The 22,672-nt window shown below is 47.8% G+C and overlaps 1 long non-coding RNA gene across 1 annotated transcript; it reads right to left on the bottom strand.

Annotated features, from left to right (window-relative positions):
* Positions 1-5,692: 5,692 nt before the first annotated feature.
* LOC117069022 lies at positions 5,693-7,348 on the bottom strand. The gene is made up of 2 exons (XR_004431346.1): positions 6,831-7,348; positions 5,693-6,176 (listed from the first exon to the last, which is right to left on the bottom strand). It is a non-coding gene; the product is annotated as an uncharacterized LOC117069022 (long non-coding RNA).
* Positions 7,349-22,672: the final 15,324 nt, after the last annotated feature.

The following is a 22,672-nucleotide window of genomic DNA, read 5'->3' as shown; positions in this document are numbered from 1 at the left end:
TGTTTCTCTCAGGTTTGTCAAAGATCAGATGGCTGTAGATGTGTGGTATTATTTCTGAGGACTCTGTTCTGTTCCATTGGTCTATATCTCTGTTGGGTACCAGTACCATGCTGTTTTGGTTACTGTAGCCTTGTAGTATAGTTGAAGTCAGGTAGCGTGACGCCTCCAGCTTTGTCCTTTTGACTTAGGATTGTCTTGGCAATGCGGGCTCTTTTTTTGGTTCCATATGAACTTTAAAGCAGTTTTTTTTCCAATTCTGTGAAGAAATCATTGGTAGCTTGATGGGGATGGCATTGAATCTATAAATCACCTTGGGCAGTATAACAACTGTCTCTCAGACCACAGTGCAATCAAACTAGAACTCAGGACTTTTTTTTTTTTTTTTTTTTTTTTGAGATGGAGTCTCCGTTTGTCACCCAGGCTGGAGTGCAGTGGCACGATCTCAGCTCACTGCAACCTCCACTTCGTGGGTTCAAGCAATTCTCCTGCCTCAGCCTGCTGAGTAGCTGGGATTACAGGTGTGCCACCACACCCAGCTAATTGCTGTATTTTTAGTAGAGATAGGGTTTCATACCTGTTAGCCAGGCTGGTCTCAAACTCCTGACTTAAAGTGATCTGGCCGCCTCAGCCTCCCACAGTGCTGGGATTACAGCCATGAGCCACCACACCCGGCCTCATAACATGTCTTGAATGTGCCCTTTAACTGAAAATTCAATGTTTAAAAGACATGGTGAGTTGGCTAAGCACAGTGGCTCACACTTGTAGTCCCAAAACTGTGGGAGCGCAAGGCAGGAGGACTGCTTGAAGCCAGGAGTTTAACACCACCTTAGACAACATACTGAAATGCTACTACTACAAAAAATTTTAAAATCAGCCAAGGGTGGTGGCGTGCATCTGTAGACCCAAATACTTGGGAGGCTGAGGTGGGAGGATCACTTGAATCTAGGAGGTTGAGGTTACAGCCAGTTATGATCATGCCACTGCACTCTAGCCTGGACAACAGAGCAAGACTGTCTCTCCAAAAAAAAAGGCATCGCGGGTAGCTCCTACATTATCAAGATCTCAAGCCATCATTTCTCAGTGAGGAAATAAATGTTTATTGAGCAGCTATTATGTGCCAAGCACTGAGGAAGCAGCACTGGAGGGTTTAGCCCCATGGCTCTGTCTTCCTGGAGCTCTGTAGGGAAGACAGATATGAGGAGTGGTGGAGAGAAAGATTCAGAGGGTAGTGGCCGTGTGTCAGATGCTAAATGCAGCTTCTGAGTCTAGAGGCTTCTGAAAAGAGAGCAGTTTCAGAAGAAGCCTTAGATGAAGTAAGAGTCATCAAAGATAAGCATGCATGAAGGCCCTGGCAAGGAAGACAATGAGACTTAGAGCAACAAAAGGAAACCCAGTTTGTCTGGAACACAGAGAGTTAGGGGGAGAGACATGAGTGAGGTGAGGAGGTGCCTTGGGTTGGGCTTTACAAACCGTGTTTAAAATGTTGTCCTTTCTCTTACACAGGAGGCCGAGGCAAGGAAATCGCTTGAACCCGGGAGGTGGAGGTTGCAGCGAGCAGAGATCACCCCACTGCACTCCAGCCTGGGCGACAGAGCGAGACTTCGTCACACACACACACACACACACACAAAGAAAAAATAAAAAGTTGCCATTTCTCTTGAAGAAAATGTAAAATCCCAGGGAGTTTTAAGCCCCAAGGAGCTTGTGATCACATTTGCACAACGAAGGAGATAGTCTGTTGTACAAATGTTGCCAGTGAGTGGTAGAGACCCTGAGAAATCCCCGGGCAGAGGATAGAGGCTGCAGTGGCATTCTGGAGGTGGGAGTGGGTAAAGCAGTCCAGACTCCTTCACCGCCAGAGGGAGAATCAGCCTGGCTGAGCTGGTGAGGAGTCTGGGGTGGGGATCCAGTGGTGCGGTGGTGAGGAGTTTGGGCTGGTGAGGAATCTGGCCTGGGGAGCCCATCTGACATGGTTTGGATGTGCATCCCCTCCAAATCTCGTGTTGAAATGTGATCTGCAATGTTGGTGGTGGGGCCTGGTGGGAGGTGTTTGGGTCATGAGGGCAGATCCCTCATGAATGGCTTGGTGACCTCTCCATGGTAATGAATGAATTCTCACTCTGTTAGTTCACGTGAGTGAGAGCTGTTTCAGGGAGCCTGGAGCCTCCTTCTCTCTGTCCTGCTTTCCCTCTCACGTGGGACACATCTGCTCCCCTTCTCCTTCCACCGTGATTGTAAGCTTCCTGAGGCCTTACCAGAAGCAAACGCCGGTGCCATGCTTCCTGTATAGCCTGCAGAACTGTGAGCCAAATAAACCTCTTCTCTTTATAAATTACCCCACCTCAGGTTTGCCTTTAGAGCAGTGAAAACCAGACTAACGCAGCATCTCAGCCCAGCTCCCACTTCAGTGCCATACTCCAAAGTGGACCGTGTGTCATCATACCCTCACCACTTCCCAGCTGTTTGCTGTGCACTGAGGACCATGCCGAGCCCTTCATGTCACTTCCACAGGTGCTCACGACACCCAGCACTGTGTGGTTCTCATCTGAGGCATGACAAGCTGGACACGGTGCCCAAAGTGACCCCACCAATGAGGGGCAGCAGGACAGACTGGATGCAGGATCTGCTGCAGAACTTGCCATCCCAGAGCACAATGAAAATGTGGGTCCTTGTTGAAAAGGTGCTGAGCATCTCAGGTCAGAACGGCAGAGCATTCAGTGGAGTGCAGGGCCCCTCTGAGCGCAGGGCTGTGCAACCCCCCCGGACTAGAGCAACGTGTCCAGCTCCCAGTTCAGGGTCAGTGCTGACCTTGGGTGGATTCTGCAACCGTATGGGTCACTTGATGAGCACTAACTCACACCGACTGTCAGGCAGAGGAATGGTGAGAGTACAACGTGCCTGCTACGGTGGCTCACACACGTTTTTTCCCAGCGTATTAATGATTTGAAGCAATTGGGGGTAAGCTTTCTCCCACTTGAAAAGCAAACCTTAGTGATTTAGAAAATGCTTTCAATCCATCGAAATGCCTTCCTTTAATGCAAGTAGTGGCTGGTTTAGTGACTTGAAGAGCCACTCCACTCTGCTAGTTAAGCCACCTGCAGCATCTGTGAGTGAACATGAAGAGACCACAGCTTGTTTCTCCCTGCTTTAAAACAATGATGAGTACACAAAGGCACACCGTGGATGCAATTTGCTTTTTATTTTCATTTTTCAAATGATCTCTATGCAAAGTGAATACACTCCAGGACCTACAACTTCAAGAAGGAAGCCCAGGCTACATGTCTTATGGCTAGAAAGAATGATGCCACCACCTGAAGGCCTCCCCACCTCCTCAAGCTGGGTCCCAGCTCCCTTTCTATGCCCCTCAGCTGGCCCCTGCTTCTCCTGAGACAGGCTCTTAAACCTCTTTACGCCTCTATTTCTTCATGAGAAAATCAGGAGGACACTCGTCCCTATTCCACAGAATTCCAGGGTGATGGGTGCCTGGTGCCGGGCCCACTCTAGACTCTCAGTATGTGTCCAGGTTCCTCACTGGGGGTCCCATGTGTGCAGTGATTTACATAATGGCCCTCCTGTGAACTCCACCCTGGCAGAAACCCACCACATGTGCCACAGCGTTCTTGAAATGGGACTTATCCCAACTGAGATTGACTTTAAGTGTAAAATCCACATCAGATTTCTAAGAGTTTGTTTAAAAAAAAAGTAAAATAACTCATTTATATTCTTATATTGATGACATGTTGAAATAATATTTTGGACATATCGGGTTACATAAATATTAATGAAACTAGTATTACTGGTTTAATTTTATCTTTTTTAATGTGGCTACTAGAAAACATTAACTTAAGCACATAACTCACTTTGTATTTCTTTTGGATAGGGGAGATTTAGACCAGGGGCCAGCAAACTTTTTCTGTAAAGGACCAGAGAGTAATTGTTTCTGGCTTTGTGGGCCAGATGATCGGTGTCAGACCTGCTCAACTCTGCCACTGCAGCCTGAAAGCTGCCACAGGGAATATATAAGCAAGTGGATGTGGCCATGTGCCAATAAAACTTTATTTACAGTATCAGGCGGTGGGCCATATTTGGCCTGCAAGCTGGAGTTTGCACTGTGAGCCCCATGAGGGCAACAGGGACTCGCTTCCTCACCACTCTTCTCTCTGCACCTCATAGAGGACCCAGCACAACGTAAGTGTTCTGTAAATATCTGATGAATCAGCAGATGGAGTTTATCTAAATCTGGTAAAAAGTATTATTGTTTAATTGAGAAAGGGATGGACTCTGTATTAAAAGGATAAATGTTGCCCTTCGTGACAGCAAATATGTGATTTACAGGGTCAGAAATGTACATCCCTGCTCTTAGCTCATCGAGCCATGACTCCAGCAGACAGAGTAATGCAGTGTGGGGAGGGCAGGCCACTGTGTGCAGGAGGCTGTGTCCATCTGTGCTTGTCAGGGCCACCTTTCCCTTCTCAACAGGGTCCTCACAACCCGAGAGCTGTGTGAGATGCTTCTGTCTCCCACGTGCCCTCTCTGAGGGCCCCTGCGCAGCAGCGCACATAGGAGAGATGCTGTGTCTCTCCCCGACCTGCTCTCCTCCACATAGCGTGTCCTACAGCCAGGGCCTCAGGCCAACTTCAGGCCTGTAGCCTGCTACCCTGAGGGTCTCCAGGGGAGAAAAGACTGACAGTCCAGCCTGATTCTCTCCACTCACCCCTGCTTGTCCTCTCTCTCCTCCTTGGAAGGGCAGCACGCACAGATACACACACACAGAAAGGGAAAAAAACTCTAGCTGTTTATTTCCATTATATCTGCTTCATCTCGACAAGCAACTCTTTATCATGAAACTCCTTCTCCCCTACTCACCCTTCAAGCAGGGCTCACAGGCTCCTGCATTCTCACCAGTGCCTCTCACATGCCCTCCCGCTTGCTCAGCAGGCCACTACGAGGCTCTGTTCTAGGGGCACCATGCACACAGGACCCAGCCACACGGTAGCTGCATTCCACGTGGCTGGTGCCCCGTGCAGTTACGTTAGGAGCTGGACTCCTATCCAACCTCCCCTGAGGGAGAGGACACACACCTCCACACTTCTCAGCGAAGTCCCGGGCCCCCTGTAGCATCTGCACCGATGAAGCCGTTGGTAAATGCCTGCTTGTTTCCATCCTAATAGCAAGGAACAATCGTAAGTATCAGAGCAGCCATTCCCCAGAGCTTATTCGGGGCTGGGCACTGCACTGAGCCCCTGGCAGGCAACACCTCACTTACCTCTCACCGAGGAGGGAGGCAGAGCTTGCATCGGTCTTTGGAGGTGAGTGTCCTGAGACACACAGGTGAGGTGGCTTCCCCAGGATCTGCTTGTAGGAGCCGGCTGTGCTGGAATGGAAACTTGGTCCGACTGACTCACAAGCCTCAGCTCTTCCTTGGTTTGTAAAACTGGGAGTGTCCATGCCCACTCTCACCCTTGGAAGTTCAAGATCACCGAAAAGAGTGTTTCCTGGAATGCCTGAGCTTCCCGTTGAAGAAGTCCTGTACCCATTGGCACAGATCACCATGGCTGTTCAAAACCCATTCCCATTATCTGTGGACAGGGCTTTCCTCCTCCCGGATCTCCATTGGATCTGCTATCTGAATCGTTCTGTTCACCTCCCCCTGCCATAGATGTGCCACAAAAACCACTGCTAATTCCAAGAGTTTACTTTCAAAAGAATTTCATTTGGGTTTACAAGAAGGTAACAGAAGCCCTTTGATCTCGACAAGGCACGTACTGTTTCATTCCATGGTTTATGAAACAATTTTAGACTAATTATTTTTGACAACTTGCAAATGTTTGTAAACTTCTTCAAGAAGGAAATGGCACAATTGTGTCTTCCTCTGACATACAGAGAAGGAAGTTTCCTTTGTGCCAAGTGGCTGACGTCTGTTCCCCCAGGAGAATTTGGAAGCCTTGATCTTCTGAGGTGCTCCGGTTTCTGCTGAAATACAGAGTTAATGAAATCGTCCTCTGAGCCGGTGTGAGTTAAATTTAACGAAGCAGGTGAAAAGCCACTGTGGTCAGAAATGTTCACTGTGGTGACACCTTTTGTCATGTAAGCGTGATGGTCATGATCAAATGTTGGCCTTCTTCTGAGTCTGGATGCCATCCCTCTCCCAGCATCTGTGCTGTTTACCTGTATAGCTGCTGATAAACAAGCCTTGCCATTAAAAAGAACCTGGGTTCTTCGTCTGCTTCAGCATTAAAGAAAATCATCTCAAATCATGGCTATTTGCAATGTGCCGAGCAAGCCTGGGAACTTGAAGAAACCCTCAGATCCTGGAAATGATAAATTAAAACCACAGAATTGCAGCGAGGCAAAGTGAGGTCCCTGGGCTCAATACTACAGAGAAGTAGATTTGGGGCGGTCCCTCCACAGCCCAACTCACATTTTAATGCCCTTTTGATTATTGACCATTGTTAATTCAAGTCGATGCACAGCAAGCAGGTAGAAATATTGCCAAGCCAGCCGACTCTTAATCCCTAGCTAATTCCTGGTCAACTAACTATATCCTTCCTTTATTAAAAAGAAAAGAAAAGAAAAGAAAAAGGCATTACAAATCTTTCATTGAAAACAAATTGCCAACTGAAGAAAAGACCTTTTTTTTTCCCTTGAGACCAATGAGCTGACGTTTACACTCTGGCCCAATAAAAGGAATCACTCTCTGCTTCTCTCAAATATTTTTCCAGGGCACCAACAAAGTTCTCATTATTTTCAACATAAATCTGTTTTGTAATTTTTGAATGAAAAGTTCCTTTTCACCATTGTGACTATAAGAAGAAATTCTCAATACTCACCATTAGGAGATAGTCACAAAAGCAGAATCTTCATCAAGCTAGTCCCTTTCTAGAAAGGTAATGAAGAAAAACTTCAGATTTTTAATTTTTAAAATGGGGCCAGTAGAAGTGGAAACGATGGGCAGGTGTATGCAGCATCACTCACTGAGGGTGCTTCTACCTAGGGAGAAACAGCGAGTGTCTCAGGGCAGACTGATCTTTAGAAGGGAGGAAGCCTACTCACACTGGCCCAAGAAAGGGCTTAATATCAGGAATCTCACAGAAGCGAAGAAGACAGTGGCCGGCCTCCAGCAAGACAAGCAGGAAGCAGAAGTCCCCTGGAGACGTGGCCAGCCCCACCTGAGCACCTAGGACGTTCATACCCATTAAGCAGTGAAAGATGCGGCACCCGAAGCCCAACCCCAGCCCCGCCCCCAAGCACCAAGCAATTCTGGGGCAACTGAGGGCATCTGTCGTCTCTCCCAGAGTCTAGACATACATGTCCCTCCTTTCCATTTCTACTGGTCCATTTAAAAATTAAAAATCTGGCCGGGCGCGGTGGCTCAAGCCTGTAATCCCAGCACTTTGGGAGGCCGAGACGGGCAGATCACGAGGTCAGGAGATCGAGACCATCCTGGCTAACACGGTGAAACCCCGTCTCTACTAAAAATACAAAAAAACTAGCCGGGCGAGGTGGCGGCGCCTGTAGTCCCAGCTACTCGGGAGGCTGAGGCAGGAGAATGGCGTAAACCCGGGAGACGGAGCTTGCAGTGAGCTGAGATCCGGCCACTGCACTCCAGTCTGGGTGACAGAGCGAGACTCTGCCTCAAAAAAAAAAATTAAAAATCTGAACTTTGCCTTTGTTAACTTTCTAGAAAGATACCAGCTTGGCCAAGTTTCTCCTTTTGTGACTGGCTCACAATGGTGAGTTTGTTGCATGCCAGCATCACAGCTTTGACACATCCCCTGCACAGCACTGCACAGATCACCTGCACCATCACTGACTCATATCTTCTCTGTCAATCTGTAAATAATAAGACCATTTAAAAACAAGAAAAAGACCTATGACTCCCTTAGGGAGGGTAATTTGACAATGTCTGCCAAAATTAGAAGTTAATGTTCTCTTTTACTTGGTAACGCCACTTCCCAGATATGCTCCTATGTGTGTGGGTCGATGTGAGTCCAAGCTATTCCCAGCTACTCTGTTTATAACATCAAAGACCACAAGCACCTTAAGTGTCAATTAGTAGCAAATGGTTGAATGAACTGTGGTACATCCATAAAATGGAATTCTATGCAGCAGAGAAAAAGAATGAGGAAATATACAGATAGGAACAATCACCAGGGTATATTGTTAGGCCAACAAAGACAGAACAGCTCATAAAGTATGCGACCATTTGTGTAGAAAACTGTTGAGGGAGAACATATATTTATAACAGGTTGTATTTGCATAAACTCTTTGGAAGGATGAACAGAAGTCAGTGGTAACACAGTGTGGGTAGGAGCCGGGTGGCAGAAGACAGATGGCAGGCAGAGTTTTCAATATGAACCTTTTGATTTGCATTGATTTTTGAGCTGAGAGAGTGTTCTATCTGACCAAAAATAAACAAAGCAATTATATATTTAAAGGAAGTTAATTGTTAAATCAAAGAACATGAAAACTATACATCACTCCTAAACACGGAAAACGACCATTTCCCTTAACTGGTGCATAACCATAAAAAGAGATGAAACAAAGATTAGCTATCAAATCATGAAAAGACAATGGAGAAGACTGAAACTCACATTGCTAAGTGAAAGAAGCCAATCTGAAGAGGCTTTGTATTGTGTAATTCCAACTCTATGACATTTTGAAAAAGGCAAAATTACGGGGACAGTAAAAAGACCAGTGGTGCCAGGAGCTGTGGGGATGGAAGGATGAATGGGCAGAGCCCAGAGGATTTTTAGGTCAGCTAGACTCTTCTGTAGGATCCTGTAATGGTGGATATATGTGATTTTGCATTTGTCCAAACCCATAGAATGTACGACACCAAGAGTGAGCCCTAATGCAAACTATGTGTCATCCATCTGTCAATGTTGGGTCATTGATTACAACAAATGTACCACCCTAGGGGGAATCTTGAAAATGGGGGAGGTTGTGTGTAGGTGGGGGCAGGAGGTAAATGAGAAATCTCTGCACTTTCCACCCAGTTTTACTGTGTACCTAAAACTACTCTAAAAATTAAAGCCTATTTTTTAAATGGATGAAACACCACTATACAGTGTTGGTAACCTCTTAGCACAGTCACCCGCAGAAGCTCCCATCCTGAGGCCCACTCTGTTTGCATTAGCAAAGGGTGTCGAAGAGAAGCTCAAGACACCTAGCACCAGCAGAGACTTCAAGGGCCAAGCAAGAGCTGACATGCGTGGTTTTCTCACCCTGTGATTCAATGTCATTGTATGCCGTGATACCACACTTCAGGTAACATAAGCAATCAATGCTGCTAGTTCCTTTTGCTTCTCCTCTCCCCAGAGGTCAAGTTGTCTTAATGAGTTGCAGTACTGACTTGCTCCTTGTGGCTTCCCATCTTTGATGAACGCTGTAGCAGTTGGACACGGCTCTTGAGCTGGGTAACAAGCAGCTCTGTAAATGCCCAGCAATCTATTAAGTGTGTCATGGTCCGCTCTTCACTCTGCACCTCTCCAAGGTGAACAGAAGAGGTGTCAGCTCCAGTTTGTGGTGGTGTCTCAAAGCTGTGACAGGTAAATAATTCTGATTTTACCTTAGTTTTTGCAGATGTTAACAGGCCATGTAATCAGATGCATCAATCTGATTTTCATAGACAGCTGCCCCTGAGCCTGTTCAAGCCTCAGCCCTGGGGCTGAATATGACAAGGAGCACAGGCTGAACAAGAGATCAGAGCCCCAGAGCTCTCTGGAGCCAGAGATTATGTTTTAGTTGGGGAGATCACAGAGCACTTCAGAGAGATTCCTGTGTGGGGAGCCATCTTGGGCACTGACTGCCGAGGGCTTGCTGGCAGATGACAGCATGGGACATTTGACGAGGACATCCTTACCTCCTTTGTCATTCACCTTGTTACTCTTGATGAGCAGCTCAGTGAGCATAGACTTGGAGCTGCCCATCTTACAAATGGAATATTAAACAGGGGCACTACAGCAAGGCTTCCCAGCCAAGGGACACAAGAGTGAAAAAAGACAGTGGAAGGCTGAATTCTTTCTGGAATTTGATCTGCTAATTCATCAGCAGCTTAGGGAAGGTAAGGTATAACCCGAATGCTTTGATTCTCTGTGATTGTTCTGGGCTTTTTCCCTGTCTGTGCATCTCTCTAACCCACAGGCTGGCCCCTGCGTAGAACAAGAGTGGTTGCAGGATCCAAAACCATGTGAATGCAGCACACCACCTGGAAGGAGACAGAGCTTTTCTTTCCCAGCTGCTTACCAAAGACATGGGTGTCACTCAGACTGGACTGACTGGAGGCATCTTTCCACCCCTGAACAAGGACTACAGCCTTGGGCTTATGAAAGCTCCTCCTGGCATTGTAGATGCCACAATTCCAAGCCCCCTTCCCCATGCACATGTGCACACACACACACACACACACACATTTCACCATAAAGAAGTGGGCAACAGCATTCGCCATGGGAATGATATTTCACTATAATTTAGGTTTTATTTTAATCACCATCATTATCAGCAGCAGCGCATATCCACCTGGAGTGTCTATGCCAGCATTTTACTAGAAGCTTAGCATGGATTCCCTCACTTCGCTCTCCCATCAACCGGAGAGATGATTTGCTCAGGGTCCCATGGCCCATATGTGGCTGAACTGCAAGGTGAGCCCAGGTCCCAACTCCAGTGCCTGTTTCTCTGACTGAGGAGCTATGGCTATAGCCATGCAGAGCACAAGAGAGTCTCCACGTAGGTCAGTAGGTACATGTGACTCAGAGTGGCTCATAACAAAAATTCAACTCAAATCAGTTTCAGAAAGTAAGATGGGAATGCAAGAGACTCACTGGCTCACGCAAATGAGGTCTCTTGTCCCAGTTGTGCCCAGAAGCTCCAAGGAGGTGCCTGGGACTCGACCTTTCTCCTTCTGTCAGTTCCTCCTTCCTAGGTGGTGGCTTCAATCTCAGGACCTTCTGTTCACAGAGAGCTCCTCACCTGCCCCCACTAGCTTAGCAACCCTGGCAGGAAGCCATTCAGCATTGCTGACTTTAATCCTCATTGGACTCTGTTGGGCAAGGAGCCCAGCCTTACACCAATGGAGAGACCAAGGGTTTAGAATATGTGAGCTTGCCTGAGCTGGGTGATGTGTGCACCGCATGGACTAAGAGTGGAGAAGGGATGTTCCCCCGAGATAAAACGGAGGATCACCTTCCAGAAATTGGGGAATGCATCCCAGACAGAATAGAATCACAGATATCTGCTACAAAAGGCTTTGTCTCCCTCGGGAAAGTGTGAGCCTCTTCCTATCCAGTCTGTTTCCCACAAGACAGCAAAGCCAGCACTGTCTGCCACTGTCACCTGCCCAGTCCACCCACCTGTCCTGGCTTGTGTCCTTCCTCTTCTCTCACCTCAGCAGATAGTCTGCAGAAAGGGTCAACTCCCAGAAAATGCTTAAAACTGATGGAGTTTTCCCACCTATCTGTGGACCGCATTCTCGCGCCCATTTTCCCATAGTATTCCCATCTACCTTCTGAGCTTGTTCTCAGGGAAAGCCCTGCTATTAGTCATTGGCATGTTAGTTCAATGTTTGCCAAACTTAAATCGTCTAGGAAACCCCTACGTGAATCATACCCTACCCACACTCGCATATCACCAGGACCACATTGTTTACTTCATATTTTTCTTCAAATGATCTCAGCTTTCAAATGAAAATAAATACACTTAAAAATGAAACTTGCCACAAACAGAAAACAATAAAAAAGGAATACCATGAAAATCAATGAATATTATTATAGTCTGCTGAGGTACTGCAGCTGTCAACACCTCTGGGCCTCTGGTCTGTTCTCCCTGTTAAGAAAGAGAAAAAGGCAAGGGCTATAGAGGTGGCTGAGCCCGTCTGAGACACTCTCTGAGGCTCTCAGGACTGAATGGAACTGAAGAGGAAGAACGTTTACCATGTGGATGGTTACTTAATGCTGAGTCTCTGAACACCTCCTGGTGGTAAGTGCCCCTCACTCACCAGGGCACCCCTGGTAAGCACCCCAGAAAAGCCATCGAGGACCTCAACCCTTCTCCTGGAATGAACAAGAACTCCCCTCAGGGAGCCATTTCTGGTCTAAGAAAAAAGCTGATGCACCACACTCTTGGAAGCAAACCAATCAATACTTGCCCTGTAGTTTATGTAACGCACAAATCTTAGAATCCTTAATGTACACTTTCATGAATCCCTTCCCTCAAATCCAGACAGCATCAACCAAGAACCTCAATGAATTAAAACAAAGAGTGGTAAGCTCTCTCGGGGGTTGTTGGCCCCAATCTCCTGTGGCTCCTTCCCAACCTGACCCCTGCTTATCAAAAAGTGTGGGGATTGGCCGGGCGCGGTGGCTCAAGCCTGTAATCCCAGCACTTTGGGAGGCCGAGGCGGGTGGATCACGAGGTCAGGAGATTGAGACCATCCTGGCTAACGTGGTGAAACCCTGTCTCTACTAAAAATACAAAAAATTAGCCGGGTGTGGTGGCGGGCGCCTGTAGTCCCAGCTGCTCGGAGGCTGAGGCAGGAGAATGGCGTGAACTCGGGAGGCGGAGCTTGTAGTGAGCCAAGATCGTGCCACTGCACTCCAGCCTGGGCAACACAGAGAGACTCCGTCTCAAAAAAAAAAAAAAAAAAGTGTGGGGACACACAAAGGATGAGGGGTTGCCCCTCTGTTGTCAGAGGGAGAATGGAGGGCAAGACTCTCAGGAAATGGGGATTCCAAGGCAAGAGAGAAAATAAGTGACTTCATGTCATGCAACAATGTCACCTGGAGCCATCCCAGAGAGTAAGAGACTCTTATCTACTAATGTGGAGAGATGGCCAAGACAAAGCAGAAGGAGAGAAGAGCAATTGTCTGTGGTTTTATCACAGCATGCAATGTCTGTCTCCATACCCAGAAATGAGCATGTGCTCTCTCTATGTATAGATCAGATGACATGGAGACATTTATTAGGCAACTACAATATGCCTTGGCTCCTCTCACCCTCAGAACTTCCTTGAGGGGCAGGCATTATGATTCCCACTTTACATCAGTGGGAATTTGGACTTGGTGAAGTTAGGTTGTTTGCCAAAGTTACAGGCACTGAATCAGGAACCTGCTCTTCAGGTGTCTACAGCCCACACCCCTGACCATCAGAGGCCAGACTGCTTCCCGCAAGGATGCCAGCATGTGCATGAGAGAAAAGTCTGGAAAGTCACACAAAAGCAGCAACAGACCCTATCCTTAGGGGGCAAGATGGCATAAAAGGACCTCTCTTTTTCCTGTTATTCTACATACGTCTGTGTCATTTGAGCTTGACTTTACATTGAGCATGGATAGATTTTGTATTAAAAGTGAACCAGGTAAGAACCCTGGGTAAGGCAGGGCTCCATCCTGTCTCTCTCCGTGAATGTAACAATAAAAGCCAGGCAAAATTGCATGGAGCACTATTTGTGAGCTCTGAAAGTAGACAGTGGCAGGCAAATCCAAAAGAAGACCAGAATGTGAAGTGCCACTCAGCGGACAGCAGGCTCGCCATTCTTCTCCTTCTGGACCCCCAGGCCTGATACCAGCACAGCCTGAGACCTGGACATGGGCATCAGGACTCAGAGAGAGAACTCGGGGAGGAGGCCTCTGATCTGGCTTGGGGAGTGAGAAAGCAGACTCCTGGGACTTTGAAAGAGTGCAGAAATCCCTGCATTTTTCTTTTTTTCCATTCTCTCAGCCCCCAAGCAATAATCAGTGGCAGAAATAGGTTCCCACAAGAGCCAAAATTCTGAAGGAAGAGATGCTTCCTTTCTAGTCATTGGAGTTTCAGAAATAGATGAGAAAGAGTGCAGGGCTGAAAAAGTATGCAATGAAATGATGGCCAAAACTTCCCAAATTTCACAAAAAATATAAGCCTGCAAATTAAGAAGCTCAGCAAACTCCAAGGGGGATAAACCCAAAGAAATCCACACCCAGACTATTTTGTAATCAAATTGTAATCAAATATTTCACTATTTTGATTTCAAAATAGTGAAAATTAAAGTAAATAACAATAATCTTGAAACTGACAGGGAAATGCAATCTATTTAACCTGTAGGAGAACAATGATCTGAATGACTACAGATTTCTCATCAGAAACTATGGAGGTCAGAAGGAAATGGCACACCACCTTTGAAATGCTGAAAGGAAAGGATGTTCAAATCAGAATTTATCCAGAGAAAATACACTTCAAGAATAAAGGCAAAATAAAGATATTTTCAGATGAAGGAAAACTAAGAGAATTTATTGCCAGCAAACATGTACTTCAAGAAGTACTAAGGGAAGTTCTTCAAAAAGAAGGAAACTTGAAGAATCAGGAATGAAGAAGCAACAGAAATGGGAACAATCTGTGTAAGTACGATAGACTGTTCTCCTCCTGAGGTTTCTTTGTTTGTTTGTTTGCTTGTTTTGAGACAGGGTCTCACTCTGTCACCCATACTGGAATGTAGTGGCACCATCATGGCTCACTGCAGCCTCAACCTCCCAGGATCAAATGATCCTTCCACCTCAGCCTCCCGAGTAGCTGGGACTAGAGGTGCATCCCAGGCTAATTTTTGTATTTTTTGTAGAGATGGGGGTTTTGCCATGTGGCCCAGGCTGATCTTGAACTCCTGGGCTCAAGTGATCCATCAGCTTCAGCCTCCCAAAGTGCTAGGATTACAGGCATGAGCCATGGCGCCCAGCCCAATTCTTCTCCTAAGTTTTAAAAAATCTGCTGGATGTTGGGAAATAACAATTATAACCTCTGATGGGTCTTCACCCTATGTAGATATCATACATAAGGCAAGTATAACATACAGAACATACAGGGGGATGGTGAAGGGACCTACAAAATTTTCTGAATTCTGAATACACCACTTGTTCAATAATGACTCACAAAAATTACTCAGTAAATACTTCCTACTGGAATGCACTATGTGTTGTCACAAGCCCCAGGCTCACCAATAGGAATAGGGAGACTCTGAGGAACAGAATGGGCTTGGTCTATGAAGACTCCACAATCTCTTGGTGACTCAGTGGCCAGATCCTACCAGGAAATAAAGCAAGGAACCTCCTGCGACAGGCCCCTTGGAGCTTGGAGGAGAACAGTTTCGCTTCCCCTAAGATATCTTTCCCTACAAGCAAACTAGGAGAGCCCAGAAGGTCGCACATACTGCGGGAAGCCTGGAGCCTTTTCATATACTTCAGTCATTTTTGTTTGTTTGGCAAATAGCATTTTATTTTTGAAGACTGTTGGTCAGAGAGCCTCCCCATCTCACGCATAGATTGATGGATGAGCAGAATATATGGAGATACAACAGAGAGAGAGAAGAGAGAGCAAGCTTGTGTGGGTCATCATTTACGGCTCTCCTCAGCCAATAGCACTGGTATTGCAATATGATCCTCAGGAGCCCTGGGACCAAACTGTTACACTCATGGCCAGAGCCCCCACCTCTCTCCCCTTGGGAATGTTCTCCTCACTGAGCTAGCAGCAGCGATAAATGATCTGATTTGTGATCTGTCCCTTTGCTCTTGGGACTGTAAATTCAGCTTTACTATGTGATGCACAGGGCCGGGCTGTTCCCAGCCTCCCAAGTAAGCAGCTACCCATGGCTATAATGTCACTTTATCTCTCTCCCATTCAAAGGCAATTGAAAGTGAACCGAGGAGAATGAGGGCTGCTTGCAACTCCCGGAACCCTTGAGCAGTGCTTGCTGAAGGGCGGCTGGTGGCCCAAAGGCACCTGGTGCTAAAGGAATGGAAAAAAAGCAACAATTTGCAGAATGGCAAACTCTTCATAATAGTCACAGTAATAATTATCACAATAACCACTGCTGTTTATGGAACACTTCTGGATGCCAGGCTCTGTGCTAGGGGCACAGGTAAATGCCTTTGTCAATCTCACAAGACAAATTTGCAGTAGAAGAATCTGAGTGAGGTCCAGCAAGGTCTCAGCTTATAAGTCAGGGAGCCAGGAGCTGATCTTGGCTCTGCCAGACTCCAAAGTGTCTGCTCAAAACTGCCATGTGCTTCTCCTCCTACAACCTGGAGGAGTTAGCAGAGTCCTGCCCTTAAATTTCTGTTTTAAAATGGCAGAAGAAGGTTCCTCCGAAATTACATTTCATCAATAAGCGTTTGGTAGCCAATGAGCAAAAGGACCCAAGATTCAGACCCCACCTCCAAATCACGTGTTCTTCTCAGCACTGCAAGGCTCTCCACTCAGGTTCTGCTGAAGCAGCTCCTGGGAAGTTTACCACTCACAATGACCCACCAGGGGATGGGTGGGATTCCAGAGCCCAGGGCACACAAACTGTTACACTCACGGCCAGAGCCTCCACCTCTCTCCCCTTGGGAATGTTCTCCTCGCTGAGCTAGCTGCAGCAATAGATGATCTGACTTGCGATCTGTCCCTTTGCTCTTGGGACTGTAAATGCAGCTTTAGTATTTGATGCACAGCGCCGGGCAGTTCCCAGCCTCCCAAGTAAGCAGCTACCCAAGGCTCTAATTTCACTTTATCTCTCTCCCATTCAAAGATAATTGAAAGTGAACCGAGGAGAATGCACGGTGGCTGAGGGGCCACACTGGAACTACAGGCTTGACAGACAGTATTGACACCTTTGATGAAGATTCAGCAAATGTTAGGAAAATTGCCAATATGCACCCATTCTGATAAACTCAGGTCACCCTCAGGAGCAAAGGAAAATGTTTCCAAGTTAGTGAAAATCCCCAATAAGAAGAGGAGGATGAAGGGCAGGGACTCTGCCCTCACGGTTGATTTGTTGGGGCACCCGGCTTCTCGCTTTGTGACCTTGAGTAATTAATTAATACCTGGCGGGGTCTCCGTTGTCTCATCTGTGACTTGAGGATAAAGACAGTGCCTATGTACCCTTTTGGGAGGAGCAAATTTAAAATGCACTTAAGATGCTTCACACAATCAACAGATATTATTAATTTCATAGTAAACATTAGCGATAAATAAGTCTTCTTATTGATGACAACAGTGCGTGTCTTCTATCAGGCAGTGAGCACTTTCTCTTTGGTTGGAGTCTAGTTTTTGTGAACACCGTGAGGCTGGTCAAGTCTAGTGGCCCTTAGTGAACGTTTTTTGCACTTTTTTTTTTTGCATCTTTTTGCATTTTCCCCCCTCTCCTCAGATTCCAGGCCTATGACACCCTGTTGCCTAGTCCCTCAGAAATGCAACCATCAGTGAATTTGTTCATCGTAAGATATGTGTGGCTAAATGCAATTGGTGCCTCAAGCATTTCATTTTCAAAAGGGAATCTGAGAAGAGCTGTGTGGTGGACCACACCATCGAAGCTGTGCGGGGTGGCAACCGGAGCACTCGCACGGTCCTGCCATTGTAGATTGTAGGGCTGCTGGCTGGGGAAGGAAGGAGAGCCCCCCTCTCATTTTACAGGAGAGGGTGGGAGATGAGGTCCACAGAAGGAAGTGGCTCGCTCAAGGTCAATTAACAAATTAATGCGAGATGTGAGCACAGGACCAGTTTCACCTGAGAGCATCGCATGCCCTTCCCATGTCATCCCATTGCCTGGGTGATTCCTGCTGTGAGGAAGTGAGCAATATCTGTTAAGACTCTTCTGCCGGCCGGGCGCAGTGGCTCATGCCTGTAATCCCAGCACTTTGGGAGGCCAAGATGGGAGGATCACGAGGTCACGAGATGGAGACCATCCTGGTTAACAGGGTGAAACCCCGTCTCTACTAAAAATACAAAAAAATTAGCCAGGCGTGGTGGTGGGTGCCTGTAGTCCCAGCTACTTGGGAGGCTGAGGCGGGAAAATGGCATGAACCTGGGAGGCAGAGGTTGCAGTGAGCAAAGATGGCACCGCTGCACTCCAGCCTGGGCCACAAAGTGAGACTCCATCTCAAAAAAAAAAAAAAAAAAAAAAAAAAACAAGACTCTTCTGCCAAGCGCTGTGGCTCATGCCTGTAATCCCAGCACTTTGGGAGGCTGAGGTGGGTGGATCACGAGGTCAGGAGTTCGAGACCAGCCTGGCCAACATGGTGAAACCCCGTCTCTACTAAAAATACAAAAATTAGCTGGGCGTGGTGGTGCACGCCTGTAATCCCAGCTACTTGGGAGGCTGAGGCAGGAGAATTGCTTGAACCGGGACCCAGAAGGCGGAGGTTGCAGTGAGCTGAAATTGTGCCACTGCACTCCAGCCTGGGCTACAGAGTGAGACTCCATCTCAAAAAAAAAAAAAAAAAAAAAAAGACTCTTCCCATGCAAACTGGCTACCGGCTTCTGTTTAAAAGAGGAAGCTATTGGCTTGCGTACTAGCAAAGTTAGGGAGGGGAGCTCTGCCTTCAGAACCAGTCTTGCTCTGGTGGCATTGCAGGGACGTTGCTCTGCCTCAGCTCCTTGTCACCATGTCACAACATGGAAGTGGACAGAGAGAGGCAGCCCCTACTCAGTTCAAGCAAAATACTCAGAGCTCAGTCCCATTGCTCATGATTGGCTTCGTTCACCCACACGCCCTACTCTAAATCAGTGGCTGCAAAGAGGGCAGTGCAGTTAACAGGCCTGCGTCACCTTCTGGCCATATGGAAGGTCCATGAGTCAAGGTCTATTCAGGGAAACAGAACCCATCCAGGTCTTCCTCGCCTTCCAGCTTTTGGGGTGGTCAAGCTGGGGTGGGGGAGGTCCTTTGTTTCCAACCTCCCCACCCCATTGGCCTCTCTGTTCTTCCACGGCTGGTGTCATAACCTCTAGAACTAAAGAAGAAATGAGAGGAGGTGACATTGCCAGAACACAGACGCCAAGGCCATCCTGCTGAAGGTGGAGTCAAGTCAGGGGTGTGCTGACTGGAGCAAGGAAGAAAGGGGGAGGGGCTGTGCTGTAGGAGCCGTGGGGGAAACATACCAGTGCGAGAGACCCCATCCCAGGCCATGGGAGAGACAAGCAAATGCCCTGGCTTCTGTCCTCCTCCCTCCTTCCGTCAGTGCTCCACGTCTTCCCAGAGGCCTGTCCCGGCAGCACCCACCCACCCACACAGAGGGCTTGCCCAGGGTGAGAACTGCACGCAGAGATCTGGTAGCCAAGGTATGACCCAAGCCTCTCCTTCCTCCTCCGTGGCTCTGAGCTCCCCTCTCTACGCACAGTCAGGTCAGAAAAGCAGTGAGAGCTAAAGCTGCTGCCCTGTGGGAGCCCCCATCCTGGCTGGGCTGGCTGCAGCCCCGAGCTTTACTCCTCCCTTAATCCCCACAGCCAAGAGCAAGGCTGAGTCACCACAGGAAGCTGTCCCTGTCCCAGGAGAAGAGACAGACTCAGCGGTTCAGAGCGGGGTTCTACAGCCCGATACCTGGGTTTGTCTCAGCTCTGTCCCTTTTCATCAAGTGAACATGAGTAAGATATTAAACAGCACTGGGCCTCAGCTTCCCCACAGGTAAAATGGGTAGCAGAATATCTGCGACGCTGCTGCAAGGCCCAATGAGATAACCGTATCAGCTCCCACCTTGGCACCCTAGCAGAGAGGGTGCACACAGCAAGGAAGGGTCATTCTCATCTGAACACACTTGGTCTAGGAGGAAGCATGCAGCCATCTAGGGAAGTCCTAAAAACCAGGTGTGCCCTAATTTATTCAATCTCATCATAAACTCCCATTACATTGGTCAACAAATATCAATTGAGGACCTACCTGCTAGGTGCCACAGCCTGCCTCAGGCTATACACTGAGTTACATAAATGACCACCAGGACAACAGAAATAACACTCCAGCGTCACAGCTCTTCATGACTGATTCCTTTTTATGAGTGAAAACAAGCCTGGGGGATGGTTGAGGTACTGTGAAAATGCATTATTACTGCCCCAGGCATCCAATTACATATATAAGTTGCATGTTCTAATTAAATTTTCCTAATGTCACGTCGGCTTTGCCCGCTGCTACTAATTATTGAAGCCACGTTCAGCTTAGGTGGATTTTCCTCTCCCACCTCACCTTCCATTCACTCTTCTTCACTCCTGGCTGCTCTTCGGCTGGCTGCCACCTCCCTAAGTATGGGTCCCTTTTGAGCAAAGGCACCCACTGTGAGGCTCCCCCGTTGGACAGAGGAGGAGTCACCCGTAGGAGGAGAAGCAAGCATCACCAGGCGGCTTCGTAACAAACACGTTAAGCACCATGATGGTAACGGGGGATACTCCAACACATCAGCGTGTTTCCCTGCACCCCTCCCCAAGAGGCTTATTTGCTCTCTTCTCACCATCACCCACCCCTTGACCTGAAAAGGTGGTAACTACTCCTTCAGAAGGTTAAAGACTGTGGTCAGAGCCCAAGACGCAAGCATGCAGGTGGATCTGGCAGAGGGAGGTTCCCAAGCCCCTGAAATCAGGCTTTAAAATGTGCCATGGATGAAGGAAAGGTGAGGACCAGGAGAACGAACACGGAGCCAGGCCTGGAGTTTTTTCTGCTGGTGGCCATCCTGGGAGCTGCCCCAAAGCAGCAAGCCTAGCCCTTCACAAAGGCTCATCCTGCAGCAACGCACCCACCATGCCCCAGACTCTGCCATGGCTCTCACACAACCAGCCCTCCTTTTGTGGTAATGCACAAGCCCAAGATGTTCCTGAGCCCTGGACTGTGCTTGAGATGTGCCAACAAGCATAGCTGGAATGAATTCCTATTCACAACACTAGGAAGAAAGACATACCACATTCTTTATTTTCTTTCAGCCAAAGTTCATCTGCAAATAACCACTACTATCCAAGAGACGGCAAATTCAATGGCAGTCATTATTACTCCCCTGACCCCATGGGTTAAGGGCTGGACTCATGCATAGTGGACACCCCACAGACATGGGGCCGCGAGGGCGGGACCTCAGTCCAAGTCTGCTGCTCTACATGCTGGTCCCCTGAGCCCGAGCTGTCACTCAGCTTCAGGGAAAGGGCTCAGAGCGCCCCTGGCTGCTGTCCATTCTAGTATAGAGTGACCCACACGACCCTCTCAGCTGCTCTCCAGGCCATGGGAAATAGTGCCCGACTGCCCAACCACCCACAGCAGCTTCTCATCAGGCATGCTGCAGCCCAGCCCCATTCCTGTCCTCAGCGAGAGAGGACGCCCACAGCCATGATGTCTGCCAATTCTTGCTTTTGCAATAGACAAGTCACTAAAACCTCCGTTTTCTAGACACGGAGGCTTGGACCTGCAAAATGAAAGCTTGGCTGCCATCCATATTGGGAGTGGAAGTAGGGAAATACCAACCAAGAGGTAAAGTGTTCGTCAACATACGACTGTATCCAAACACCTCATACGGGGCATCTCACCTGCCACATGCAGACACTTTTGCTCTCTGCCCCCAAATGAATCGGATACACCCTGGGGAACAAGAGTGGCTCCCACAGCTGCTTGCTTAGGGAGCATTGTTTTTTTTTTCTTTTTTTTTTTTTTTGAGGCGGAGTCTCGCTCTGTCGCCCAGGCTGGAGTGCAGTGGCCGGGTCTCAGCTCACTGCAACCTCCGCCTCCCGGGTTCCCGCCATTCTCCTGCCTCAGCCTCCCGAGTAGCTGGGACTACAGGCGCCCGCCACCTCGCCCGGCTAGTTTTTTGTATTTTTTAGTAGAGACGGGGTTTCACCGTGTTAGCCAGGATGGTCTCGATCTCCTGACCTCGTGATCCGCCCATCTCGGCCTCCCAAAGTGCTGGGATTACAGGATTGAGCCACCGCGCCCGGCCGCTTAGGGAGCATTTTAATCATTCACTCATTCAACCAGAAAACATCTTCAAGAGCGCCTGTGACTTGCTAGGCATTGTATAGGCACTGGGGACCCACCCGTGGACAAGACAGACACAGTTCCTGTCCCTGTGATGCTGTAACTATAGACGGGGAATAATGCTGCGTAAGCATTAGGAGTGCAGTGGAAGTGAATTCCAGCCTACAGTGGATACAACTCAGCATAGTCTGGAATCAGGGTGTAGTGATTAAAACACAGACTGGGGAACCAAGACACTTGCCTTTGAATCCCAGCTCTTCTACCTTGCATGTAACCTTGGACAAGTTCATTTACCTCTTAGTGCCTCAGTTTCTCCATCTGCTAACTGTAGATCATATGTTATCTATGTCATAGGGTTATTGTGGGGATTAAACAGGTTAATCTATGTAAAGGCAAGTATCTGACACATAGCAAGGACTTTATTAATGTTTTTTCAGGGAAGTCCTCACTGAAGAACGGAGACTGAGACCTGGAAAATAAGCAAGATTTGGTTATAGGCAAGATCGGGGAAGGATGTTCCTGTCAGAGGGAACAGCATGAGTGGAGACTGGTTGTGGGGAGGTATGGCATTAGAGGAACTGGAAGAAGATAGGCAGGCAGGGAGCAGGATGGGAGACAGATGGAGACATTGATTGGGATCAGACCCCAAAAAGCCTTAGGCCATGTAATGAGCTTGAACGTTGACCTCAAGAGCCATGGAGGTTTTAAGTAAAGTTTAACTAGATGTCATTCTAGCTACTACATGGAGAATGGATTAATGAAGGTGATGGCGGGAAGACCATTTAAGAGATTGCTGAAACTCAGATGCAAGAAATGGTGTTGGCGTGGTCCAAGGAGGTGTTGGTAGAGATGGAGGGAAGTGGAAAATTCAAGAGATAGAAAATAGAAGAGGCAGTGCTTCATGAATAATTTGGTATGTGGGGCAAAGGAGAATGGAAATTTAAAAATGATGCCAAG

This window comes from Trachypithecus francoisi, unplaced genomic scaffold (genome assembly GCF_009764315.1).
Source record: "Trachypithecus francoisi isolate TF-2019V2 unplaced genomic scaffold, Tfra_2.0 Lachesis_group21, whole genome shotgun sequence".
NCBI lineage: Eukaryota > Metazoa > Chordata > Mammalia > Primates > Cercopithecidae > Trachypithecus > Trachypithecus francoisi.
Note: the sequence above shows the minus strand (reverse complement) of the source record. Positions and strands in the feature narration are given on the sequence as shown.